We start from the raw sequence: 13,241 nt of genomic DNA on the forward strand, positions 1-13,241 counted from the left end.
TTTTCCAGCACCTTAAAGCAACAGGACATGAAATTGATTTTGAAGGAACCAAATTACTCTCCAAAACTGAACACGTCAACAAGAGAATAATTATGGAAGCTATCGAAATAGAGAAACACCCCCACAACATGAATAAACCTGATGATACCTCCCGCCTACCAGACATCTGGAAACTAGCTCATCCAACATCAATTCCATCAACCAATCAAGTTGTGACAACATAGCCAACCAATCCGTTTAAAGCAACAAAGCCAACATTCCACACCCACCCACCTATATTTATAGATAGACGTCAGCTCCGATCACACTTTGAAAAGACCCGAATACACCAAGACCTGTACACACACACACATACAAACAAACATGTGTGCGTGTGTGTGTGATATATAAATATGTATAATTAATATATAATATATTTATATTATAGTGTTTATATACAGATAGAGATGGGGGGGGAGAGATAGAGATTGCAAATTCTATATTGCCTGCTGTTAATTCCCCCTTGGTTTTTTTTTAATGAAAAGAAGAATAATTTTCTCTAGGGGAAAAATGATACCTCAGAAGTATCTTTCCAACAATTTATTTTCTTCTTATTACAGTAGGACTTTGTAACAATGTCTCATTGCCTCTTCTGATTTAATTCTTGCTTAAATCAATCAATAGCAAAAATAGTTAGATGCTATGAACATTTTGTTCTATATGTTGTTCTTGCTACAGATTTGGCAGTAATACTGACAAAAAAAAATTGCAGGGTACAGACCAAAAAGGAAGCTTACACAGTCTCTGCTGATTATTTTTACTCATTTCAATGCCGAACAACTGATTTTAAATTGTTGGTGACACAGTCAGCAAGATCTATACACTGGGTTTGTCATTATTATTAGTTTTTTTTAATCCTGACTTTTTATATATAACTCAAACCTGATAGCTTTAAGACTTGTGAACTTCAACTCCCAGAATTCCTCCTCCAGTCATGTTGGCTCAGGAACTCTGGCATTGAAGTGTGCAAGTCTTAAAGCTGTCAAGTTACAAGATACTTGCACCCCTAATCCTTTAGGGAAAAAAAACCCCAGGGGTCTTCAAACCTGGCAGCTTTAAGACTTATGGACTTCAACTCCCAGAATTCCTCCTCCAGTCATGTTGCGGCAACATCATCTGCATGGTTCTACTCCATCTTCGGGTTTTTTCATCGGGGCAGGGCTGCCTCTGAGATGCCGACGAGCCCTCACCACCACCAGAATAACTGCCTCCTCCTCCTCCTCCTCCTCCTCCTCCTCCTCCTCCTCCTCCTCCTCCTCCTCCTCCTCCTCCTCCTCCTCCTCCTCCTCCTCCTCCTCCTACAACAGCACCACCACATTTGCTGCCCGGTGCTGCAGCTGAGGTGAAGTTGCCAAAGCTCCTGCTGGCGCCTCCACCCGTGTCAGCAGCGGCGGCGCCACCCCCTCCGCTCGGAGCACCTGAGCTGGGCCCCGTGTTACCCCTGCTGCTTCCTCCTCCTCCGCCGTGCTTTTGAGAAGCCATGAGGCATTTTTTTCCTGCTCCTGCCCCCTACACCGCCTTCCTACTGGCTCCTGCGGCCTCATGGCTCTTCAAAAGCATGGCAGAGGAGGGGGCAGGGGTAACATGGAGCCCAGCTCAGGTGCTCCGAGCGGAGGGGGAGACGCCGCTGCCAAGGGCAGGGGCACCAGCTGGAGCTTTGGCGGCTTCACCTCAGCTGCAGCGCCGGGCAGCAAATGTGGTGGTGCTGTTGGAGGAGGAGGAGGAAGAGGCAGCAGCAGTGGCGGCGGGGGCTTTGGGGGTTCACTTCAGCCTCAGTGCCAGGTGCAAGCGGCTAGGACTGGCTGCCCACAAAGGAGCTCCCCAGGCTTGCTTTGCTGAACATGGGGCGACTGACAATAGTTTGAGCAGGCGCTGCCGGCACAATCTACCGTCAGTCACCTCGCGCTCATCAAAACAAGTCCGGGGAGGTCCTTTGTGGTCAGCCAGTTCTTACTGCCTGCAAAGGACCTCCCTAGCTTCCAGAGCCTGTGACAGTAGAAATCACTGCGTGGCAGTTGCAAACTGCTGCGTGGTGTTTTCTTGCCATGTGCGTGGCCGCGCACCTTACCAAAAATTGGGACATTTTAAAAACGCCGTGGGATGTAGGACAAATTATTAAAAATCGGGACTGTCCCGCCAAAAGCGGGACATCTGGTCACCTTAGCTTAGTACCTCCTTGGTTTTTCATTCTCAGGCCTTTTATTATCTGATTCCCCTGGTGATCTACCACAATCCTTTCAAAATCTGTATTCAGCCTTCATCTGTACAATCGCTAAAAGATTGAAGTTTCCTCAGATATTGCTGAGTATTTGAGTCACAGATTCTATTTTTGTCCGGAAATTATAAAGTTGAAACTTCTTTTACTTCTTACAATACAAATTCTCCAAAACATTTGGGAGATAACTCAGTGCTAATATTAATAATGTCTACTAATTTATGCAGTGTTCTTAAAAACAAGGAGAGACAAAGCAGCGATCAGCACTTGAAGACTAACGGATAAAAATGCCTTTGAAGACCGAGCATTGAAATGTTTATCCTGTGATTCCTTAGTGCCCCAATTTACATTTGCTTTTTTTCTACAATGATATAGGGAACAGCATTGAGGACTACCTTTTGTTCCTTGTCAGGTTCTCTGGGATATGCAAGCCATAGAAGTAATGTAATTGCATTGTCAGTATTTGTTAAACTGAACTGCCATTCTCTTTCCATCAGGAAAGTACAGAGAATCCTCCTGGTTTCTCTAGGAAAATTGCTTGAGTTTTTCTAACCTAGAAAACGCTATTTGGGAAAGTCCTCTAGACTTTAAGGGAACATAAGTCGAGGCTTATGTTTACCTGCACCACTGGGAAAACCACAGACGGTTTAGGCCATAGTTTTTCCACTTATATTTTCAGATCTTGATATAGGTAGTCCTTGATTTACAACTAAAATTGAGCTCAAAATTTCTGTTACTAAGTGAGCCATTTGATAAGTGAGCTTTGCCCCCATTTTAACCACCTTTCTTGCCACAGTTATTAAGTGAACCACTGCAGTTGTTAAGTTAGTAACACGATTGTCAAGTGAATATAGCTTCCCCATTGACTTGACTTGTCCAAAGGTCACAAAAAGTGATCACATGATCCTGAGATACTGCAATTGCCATACATATGAACCAGTTGCCAAGTATCTGAATTTGGATCATATGACCATGGGAATGCTGCAACAGTCGTAAGTGTGGAAAATGGTCATAAGCCACTTTTTTCTGTGTTGTTCTAACTTCTAACAGTCACTAAACGAACTGCTGTGAGTCAAGGACTACCTGTTCTTTGTGATGGTCTCTAATTCTTTGTCTTTTACTCTGCTCTCTCCTGGAATTGTCATACTAGTTATCCACACTTTCCTTCTTTTCAATAACAGCTAATTGTGGTCTGTGAAAAGCCAAGATTTTATCATTTTGTATTTGGAATTTCCACAGTATTTTAATCTGCTCATTTTTAATGTCTGTTTCAACTATATGTTCCCATCACTTTTTTGTTAGTGGCATGTGATCATTTTTACAAATGTTGAAATGACAGGGAACCAGTCGGTAACTGAGCTATGTCGTTGTTCATATTCAGTTTGCACAATCTTCTTACATCGGCCAAGTATATGGACCATTGTTTTTTTTTTCTTGCTTCTTTGCATAATCTGCACTTTGAATCATTTGATCTTTCAGTTCTAGCCTTGACTGCAGGAGCTAATTGTTTATAACCTTAGATGGAGGTGAAGAGTCACTTAATTTATTTATACTTTTTGCAATGAAGGATGGAAGTTAGCCTTTTGCATATTTATTTTTCTTTAATATATTCTTACATTTTATTTTTCCCTTTTCCTTGAAGTGTTTGCTCTTTTTTTCCTATTCCTTTTTGTTTAAGATTAGTTTTCATAAAACATTATTATAATACAAATTCTTAATCCAAATTACATATACTATATATAAAAAGATACACAGAATGTCTATTAATTTGTATTTTAAGGTGTGTACCTAGGCAAATAAATAATGTCTGTTTCTAGGGCTATTTAGTAACAGAGATAACTTGGATTTAGGTAACTGAACTGTGAAGAGAGCATGAGAAATATACTGGCTTTTTTATTTCTGTCTCAAAATGTCACCTTATTCTGCTACCACTGTCGTTTTGAGCATCCATGCCATAAGTTGAATTTTCATGGTTTGCTGCATCTGTGAGAGTTAAGTCAAACACCTGTAGTTCTCAGCACAGAGATGTCATTTTTGTCAACAACCAACAACCACTCAGCTTCAAGCCCATGAAGCAAAGAGTTCACTGAAAGTTAGGAAAATATGGTTGACATAAGAAGAAACTGCATCTTTACACTGACAATGGGCAAACATCTCTTTCATGTGGCTTTAAACTAGTTGTAATAAAGAACGTTATCTACTTCTGCCATGCCAAGGTGACCATCTTTGAGACATTGCCGAAGTCAGAGCCTAGATATGTAGGCAAAGTTATGGATTTGGGAGGCTGACAGTACTTTGTGAGCATCGGATCACACGTAACAGGAGTTAAGATGTATGATTTTAAAAACTAAAATAATAGGATGGGCAAAATTTGATCTTTTACTCCACTCTTTACTACTTGACAAACTTTTAAAGATTAAAAACATTAATTGGGTTCCTATAAAGAATATTTGGAGAAAAGATCTCTAACTTCAGAGAAAAAGTTGAAACTAGCGTTTTTTTAGACGTTCTATCTCTTCTACTGAGAAAGGCCTTGGATGGCTTCTATTGGATCCCTATGGGCTTCATAATGAGAGTACAGATCACTGTTTAAATATACTATACAGGTAGTCCTCAGTTAATGACCATTTGCTCGACAGTTGTTTGAAGTTACAACAGCAGTGAACAAATGGTGGTTATGACTGTTCCTTGGCATTCCAGCTGCTCCATTATTGATTATTATGATGTGGGCACTTGGTCACTGGCCTCCACTTATGACAGTTGCAGCGTCCTGAAGTTATGTGATTGTGATTTGATACCATCCTTGCCAGCTTCTCACAAACAATTTCTCAATTTTTGAGTAGGAAAGCTGGGCAGGATAGTTTGCAAGTTGCTGTGGTAAATGTATCCAGTGGTGGAATCCTGCAGGTTTAACCCACCCACACCTGGAGGTGTGCACAATTTTAGCAAAACTTACCTTCCACATTATTCTGGGGAGTAACACAGCTGAGGCGTGGCAATCAGCTCTGCCATGTGAATCAACTGAGAGGTTATAGACAAGTAAAGTGTAGGGGTGGGCAGGCCGACCCGATCATTGGAGCTACCAGTTCTCCTGAACCAGTCCGAACCATCTGAATTCCATCCCTGAATGTATCCCACCTGTACCTCCTCCCCAAGTCTTGCTACACTCATGTCATACTTCCATACCATTCACGTACCCTCTCCCAACTGACAGCAACTATCTTAAGCCTTGCTGTGCCTGTTCCATAGCTTCCCTGTCACCTGTGCATAGTATCCTACCAATAGCAGCCATTTATCTCCCTGCCAGCTTTGCAAGGCATTGAGGACCTGCAATTTCATGCTAGTTTATCCACTGATTTTGGTTGTTGGAAGCCTGCAGGAAGTTGTGAAGAAGTGCTCATCTTCACAACTTGCAATGTTTGACTAATTACAGCAACAGGGCTTACTATTACTAAGAAATGCAATCATCTGATGTTATGCTTAATGACTGCAGCAATTGAATTCCAATCCCAACTTCCATCAAAACTTGAGAACTAGATGTGCAGAGCAAAGAGAATGAACTTGAAGGACAGAAGGAAGAGCCTTCCCCAAAAATACACATTGTTGTGCTCCAATTGCTTCTGTCCACTTGATACAATCTTTCAGAGTGGGTTTACTTCAGGTCCTCTCTATTAACTTTTGTCATCTTATGGAACAGAACAATTGTCCCTTTTCTGATGTGGCTCTGGAATAGCATCTCCTAGAAATATGGTTGGCATCTCTCTCATGGGATTTCAAAAAGTCCTCAAGACCAGTTTTATTTCATCCTTGTGGCTAATGTGTTGTGCGTTCAGCCTTTATGATTCTTTGATATTATGATAGTTGCTTTCATCCATGTTGCTGTATGCTTTGTAACTGTGTTTTTGGGTTTTGTAACCTGAGTCTATCATAGTGGTTGGCTATAACAGACTTCAATAAATAAATAAAAGAAAGCCGAATCTTGCTTGAATCCAAATTATGTGGAAGAATTACAAAAATGGCTTAGATAGCGTTCCCTCCTAATTCACATGAATATAGAAAGGGAGGAGGGAAAATACCTTCAGACTTGCAGGATTATGCTATTATAGCCAATTTAAATAAAAGTAGTTTCAGTCTTATTTCTTGATCTGCTCTTATTTGCTTATAAGAAATTTGAAAGTGAATGACTTTTTAATTAAGGGAAGCTTACTCATCTTTTCTGACTTACGTGCATTAAATGGACTTTTGAGGTATCCCAAGTTTTTTCAGGTCAATGACCTGATCTACCAGTTAATTATATTTTGGACTGATGATCCTATGTTTATAAGTAAGAAATCACATCCATAAACTGATTTTTAAGACCATGTTGACCCTTTTATTGCAAAGTAAGATTCAATTGCTGAACTAGGGAAATAGTAATTTGAATGCTCCATTACCGGTAACAATGTAAGCTTGGATGAAGCAGTTTAAGCAGTATACAGAATTGAGCCCAAAGTTTCTGTTGCTAAGTGAACTCTGCCCCATTTTACAACCTTTTTGCGACAGTTATTATGTGAATTACTGCATTGTTAAGAGAACCATAAGGTCATTAAATGAATATAGCTTTTCCCATTGACTTTGGTGAATGCTATCTGATAAGATTACAGTAGGAGTCACATGACACAGGACAGTGCAACTTTTATAAATGCATGACAGTGTCAGGATGTGAATTCCGCCCCGAATTGACAAGGTGTGGACCTTGGAATTTCCTTGTAGTATACTTTTGAAATAAGCAAAAATAAACCCGAGGCATAATCTAATAAAAACCATTTTAATTGTAAATAAAGTAAAAATGCAAACTTACTAACTAAATGAATTACATCTTTAGCAGAACTCCTTTGTCTGCCTGCATACAGACAAAGGAAGGAAGAAGAAGAAGATATGTGATGTAATGACCTGCGCAGTAAATCATTTCTGATAAGAAGACAGTTCATTCTACCGTATAAGTCAGAATGCAGGTACAGCTGGCAAACCAAAATAAACGCAGTGACAGCCAGTTATCAAGTGCCTGAATGTTGATCATGTGACCATGGGGATGCTGTAACAGTCATAAGTGTGAAAAACAGTCATAAGACTTTTTTTCAGTGCCATTGTAACTTTGAACAGTCACTAAATGCATGATAGTAAATAGAGAAGCCATTGGGCTACCTGTATTTATAAACCTTTTGCATATAATATCAATGCTATATAAGTATTATAGAATAATTATATAAATTTTAACTGATGAGTCAAAATGCTGTGGATCTATAGATGAGCTTATTGTGATGCTAACACCAGTAGCAATATAGTGGTGTCATTGACCTCATAGGTAAATCAATTTTCCTAATGATTATTTTTGAAACTTACCAAACTTTATCTTCATATGGTTTAATTTTCATTGTAAGGTAGAGGAAAAATGGAATAGCTACTGAAAAAGCTATTTGACAGTGAAGTGATTATATTTTACATGAAAATGATATATGCTTAAGTACAAGTCATGTATCAGCATGTTGGTAGCCTTTAATCTTATTTTTATGTATAACAATATCATGCATATCAGTAAATCCCATTTGTAAATGTATATTCCCAGCAGGCATCTGAACTCCAATATAAAATTTCCAGAAAATTTTAAGCAATAGGGAAAACTTAAAAAAAAAAATTTCTCAGGGGAAATAAGCACAGAACCTTTAGGAAGAATGAAATATATGTAGCCTTTATATTTAATGCCCCCAACTTTGTTACTCTATAAAATATATTATGTTTTCTGCATCATCCAATTCCAATTATTCTTAAATGTGACGTTTTAGACAAGTTCTTCATTCTTCTCTAATAAATGGCTTTAAACATCCTTGTCTGTCACATTTTTAGGCTGCAAGAAAGCGGGAGCAGATCCACCATCCTCTAGATCAAAAGTTGACAAGAAGTAGCAAATCCTTCTTTCTGTGTAAAAAAATGTCAGTGCATGCTGCAGAAAATAAGTACTTGTTGCCATTTCATTTGAGAGTTGTTCTTGGAACACTAAGTACAAAAATGTGATCAAGTGTTTTTTTGTACAGTATATAGTAGAGGAATATTTGAATTGGACAATTGAGTGAAAGTTGAGTCGACTAATTCAATTATTTGACTTTAATTTCACAATAAAATATCGGACGCTACTTATTAGCACATTGATTAATGCCCTTAAATGATTTCTTTCTTTAAAGAAAATGAGACTTGGTTCTGTGATTTTAAAGTTTGCAAGCCTAAACAAATATATTTGAGCAATTTTTTTTGGAAAGTTTAAATGAAATTAGTTCCCCTGAGTTGAAATAAATCAGAAAGTCTAAATCAGACTGATTTTTAGAGATGGTTAGGAAATTTGAATTGCGTGGATGCTTATTTATAAATGTCTATCAAATAACATTACATACCCGGCTTTAAATTATACTTTTTGAAGAATATCTGAAGCCTTTACGAAACCAATTTATTTATTATTTAAAATATTGGGAATTTTTCCTAGTAATATCACATATGTCTAGGTGCTTTTACCAAGACATGGAAGATTGCAAAGAAATACAATAATCACAAAACTCCCTGCAATAAAATTTATTTATTTATTATTTTTACAAACAACTCAAGGAAGGGAACATATCCTTCTTCTTCCCATTTTCCCATAACAACCACCTGTGAGATGGATTGAGGTGAGGGAGAATGACTGACCCCAAATCCATTAACTGGCTTTCATAGCTAAAGCGGGACCTGGATTCATGGTCTTCTGTTTCCTAGCCTGGTGCCTCCACCACTAAACCAAATTGGTTCACACTTAACTGTTAAACCAATCAAGTAGACATTGACAACTAAACCCAGGCAATTTTAACCACCTTTCAAGAGCTACAACTTATAAAACGATCCACCTACATTTTTAAGGAATAAAAAACAGGTATTAAATTTGAAAGTTTCAACTTTATTGAGAACATTGAGGAATAATGAAGCCCTCTACAGGTAGTCTTCAACTTACAGCAGTTCTTTTAATGACCTTTTAAACTTACAATGGCATTGAAAAAAGTGACTTATGACCATTTGTCATGCATACCACTGTTGTAACAGCTTCATAGTCATGTTTTATCAAAAGTCAGACGCTTAATAATTGACTCATATTTATGATGGTTGCAATGTCTTGGAGTCATGTCATCACCTTTTGTGACTTACTAGCAAAGTCAATGGCGAAGCCAGATTCTCTTAGCAACTATGTTATTAACTTAATAAATGCAATGATTCATTTAACGACTGTGGCAAGAAAGGTTGTAAAATGGAGCAAAACTCAATTAAACACTGTCTCACTGAGCAACATAAAATTTGGGCTAAATTGTGGACATACGTTGAGGGCTATCTGTACTGACAAACTGTTAAAATGAAATTTTACCTTTTAAAAGAATATTGATATTATTCAGAGGCAAATGGCAGGAAAAAGCTAATTCCAGAGTTGCAGTGCCAGATCTTTTGCCATTTGGAACACTTTGGCTCTAGAGTGAGGAAGAGAAGAAGGCCAGCAGAGAAGGATGTGATCAGCTAACAAGAAGAGTACAAAGAGTAGGTATAGATCAAAGACTCAAGATACCTTTTTTATATACTTCAATAGCAAAAGTTGTTGGATTGAATGCCACATTCAGGCCCAGGGTACCTGCGAGACCACCTACTGCCACCAGTAGCCTCCCACTGTCCAGTGCGATCCCACAGAGTTGGCCTCCTCAGAGTGCCGTCGGCCAGACAGTGTCGGCTGGTGACCCCCAGGGGGAGAGCCTTCTCTGTGGGAGCGCCTTCCCTCTGGAATGAGCTGCCCCCGGAGCTTCGCATAATCCCTGACCTCCAGTCCTTCCGACGCGCCCTAAAAAGTTGGCTTTTCCAGCAAGCCGGCCTGGCCTGTTAATTTTAACTTATTTTAAATGTATTGTCTTTTAAATTCGGTTTGTTTTTTGGGATATGTATTTAATTTTTTTTAACTTTTGGGATGTGTGTTTTTTTAATGTTGTACGCCGCCCTGACTCTTTTTGGAGAAGGGCGACATATTAATCCTAATAAACAAACAAACAAACAAACAAACATTTCTGCTTCTACTAAGCCATAGCTGCATTATTCATTCTCCCATGCATTTTGTGTCTACTATCTCCAAGGTCACAGATTTAAATTTAGAACCTCAAAGACTGAATTCAGTAGCTTTGCAGTGTACTGTAGTAGCTCCCCTCTAGCCTTATGGATCTTGTTTTTGAATTGACTTGTTTTTAATGAAGTAGGAAGCTGCTAGCCTCCTCTTCTGGATTCCAGAGGCTGAAATTCTATTCCTCAGTGGTAAGCAATGAAGTAGCCTCCAAGTGTTTTGAAGGCCAACTTCCACAAGCTCTTGTCATTTGAGATGTAAGATGGAGTTGAGATAAAAAGTATCCAGAGGGCAGAAGGCTTCTTTCCCTTACTATTCCCATTTAGTATCTAGAAATAAGACCCATTCAATTCCTTCGGGGGCACTTCTGAGTAGATACATTGTAGCATGCACTGTGAATACTATATATAAAATCGTGTGTGTGTGTGTGTCTGTGTGTGTGTGTGTAAGAGAAAGTGTCTGTGAATTTAGGAAGAAAATTTGAGATTTTGTCAGATTCATCGTGCTGGAAAAACTGTAGAGATATGCAAATATACTGCTTGCAATCATCCCAGCCTCTGACAATATTAGATAAATTAAATGAAACTGATAAAATATTCTGAAACACTAATCAGCAGACATGGGTATAATCTTAATTAACATATGGTGTTATGGCTGGGATAAAAACATCTTGGAAACGTGGAAAATATCCTGGGCTTTACATAAGCTATTTCATATCCTAGATTACAAAATACTTCAATGGTTTTTCTCCTGAAAGTTCTGACCCCAAATTCCAGTTTTGCTTTCTTTCCATCTGTATTTTTTTTTAATGAAATGGCAGCTTTGCATAAGTTCCCTTCCTTGAACCTCTAGAACAGGTCTGTCTTCAGATTTTTTTGTTACCAGCAGCTAACCCTCCAAATGAAATAAAATTGGTGCAAGCTGTATTTTTACTTTTTCAGATCATCATTCTCATTATTTTCTTGTTTCTTTTTCGTGTTAATTCTTTCCAGGAGCTACCACCTAATTCATATGTTTTCATACTGCAGGTTAATTCATATGTTCAGATCAACCAGGAATCAAGTTGAAGGACAAGGACAATTACATTGTCAACCATATTCTAAATCCCACATTTAGAGTTTTGTTAGCATAAAAGTGACATTGAGAGTGTATGAGTTTTCAGCCAACGTTTATGGCTATGACTTTCATAGATTTCTTTTTAACGTATCAAAAAAGGTTACATTTTGTATTCCTAGTTAAAAAAAGAGAAGATAGAATATAGGATATCTTCCTCCAGAGGCAAAATGCCTCTGGCAAGTGATGATAATCCTACATGTCTACGAAAGGGATGGTTCATATAACTTGAGTTATCATTCTACTAAAGGCTTCTAGGAAATCATCACTTTGTGGTCTCCTGTCAAGAGACTTCAAATTCTGTTTAATAAAAATATGCATTTGCATTTGAGAACTAATGAAAACAGATTCTTGTAATGAGAAAGGACATGGAAATTCTCTTTTTTTCTTCCAACCTTTCACATATATGCTTCTATCTCTGGAACCCTCTTCTAGTCATTCGTGTTCTTTTTCCTTAGGCAAAAGAAAGCATCCTAATTATTATTGATGTGACTTAACTGCCCTGTCCTAACTTTGATGCTTTCTTGTTAACTCTGGTGAAAGAATTGTCTCTGGTCTCTTATTCTTGCAAATAAATAGCATGTGATCAACAAAATACTGCCTTGATTTAGAGATTGTTAAAATGTAAGCCTGGCTGAATTCAGTAAAATCTGTATCTTACGTATGCAATTGCAGAAATAATTCTTTTTATGCATTTTTGTCACATTAATATTATTTCTTACAGAAATATTGGTGCAGCCCATTGCCTATTTTATTTTTGAAATATGTAAGTTACTCTGTAAGATCTTAGGTTAACTTTATGCTTGATCAGAAATCTGAATCACTGAGTTTTGATGGATATATTTCCCATCCCAGTAATAAATGCAGGAAATTTATGGATATAGTATCTACAATTTCTGCTTAAAGACCACTAGATTGTAAGATGGTTTCTGTTTTTCTTCTGCTTTTCCAAGATAAATGTTTGCTTGATTGGGAATTAAATCATCATGCTTTGTTTATTCACTGTCCACATAACGTAATTATCACTGTCATTGTATATGTTTACAATATGCTCCAGTCTATTTCAAAGAAAGTAGTAAACTTTCTTACTACTCTCTAAGGCAGCAGAATATCTATCATTTTCCAGAAGATTGAGACAATACAATTTCCAGGGATGTAAATCCCTGCTTCAGAGTAAAACATGAATTAATGTTCACCATTAAAATGAATTGTTGTTATCAATAGTAGTAGGAGTAATAATATTGAAGGCTTCACAAATCATTAAGAGGGAGACATACATTATCTGCCTTTCTTTTTATGAAAGAGTAATATTAAAAAAGGAAAGGAAAGACAAGGAAACTCCAAGGATTTCATGATTTATGAATTTCAAATCAGATGGCAAATCTTGAAGATAAACTTCCTCCTGTATTTATTTTGCTTGTATTTGTCTGCTTTCCTTGCTGGCCTCTCGCCATAACACAGATTTGACCTGATCCAATTATTTAATACTAATGATAATTAATGCAAGAGATGCTGCAAAATTATTGGTTGGGTTAGATGGTAATTTGCATGGTTAGCTCTCTCTCTCTCCCTGTTCCAGAATATGAGTCAATAGAAGATAAGGGTGTAATTAAAAGTAGATATATATACATTTGTGGGTTCTCAAGCTCAGAGAAAGGATACCCAGAGCATTAGTGATAGTAATGTAAATGGAGTTATTACCTACTTATTCCAAACCTAAAGTCA

This window comes from Natrix helvetica (assembly GCF_964273705.1).
Source record: "Natrix helvetica genome assembly, chromosome: 7".
NCBI lineage: Eukaryota > Metazoa > Chordata > Lepidosauria > Squamata > Natricidae > Natrix > Natrix helvetica.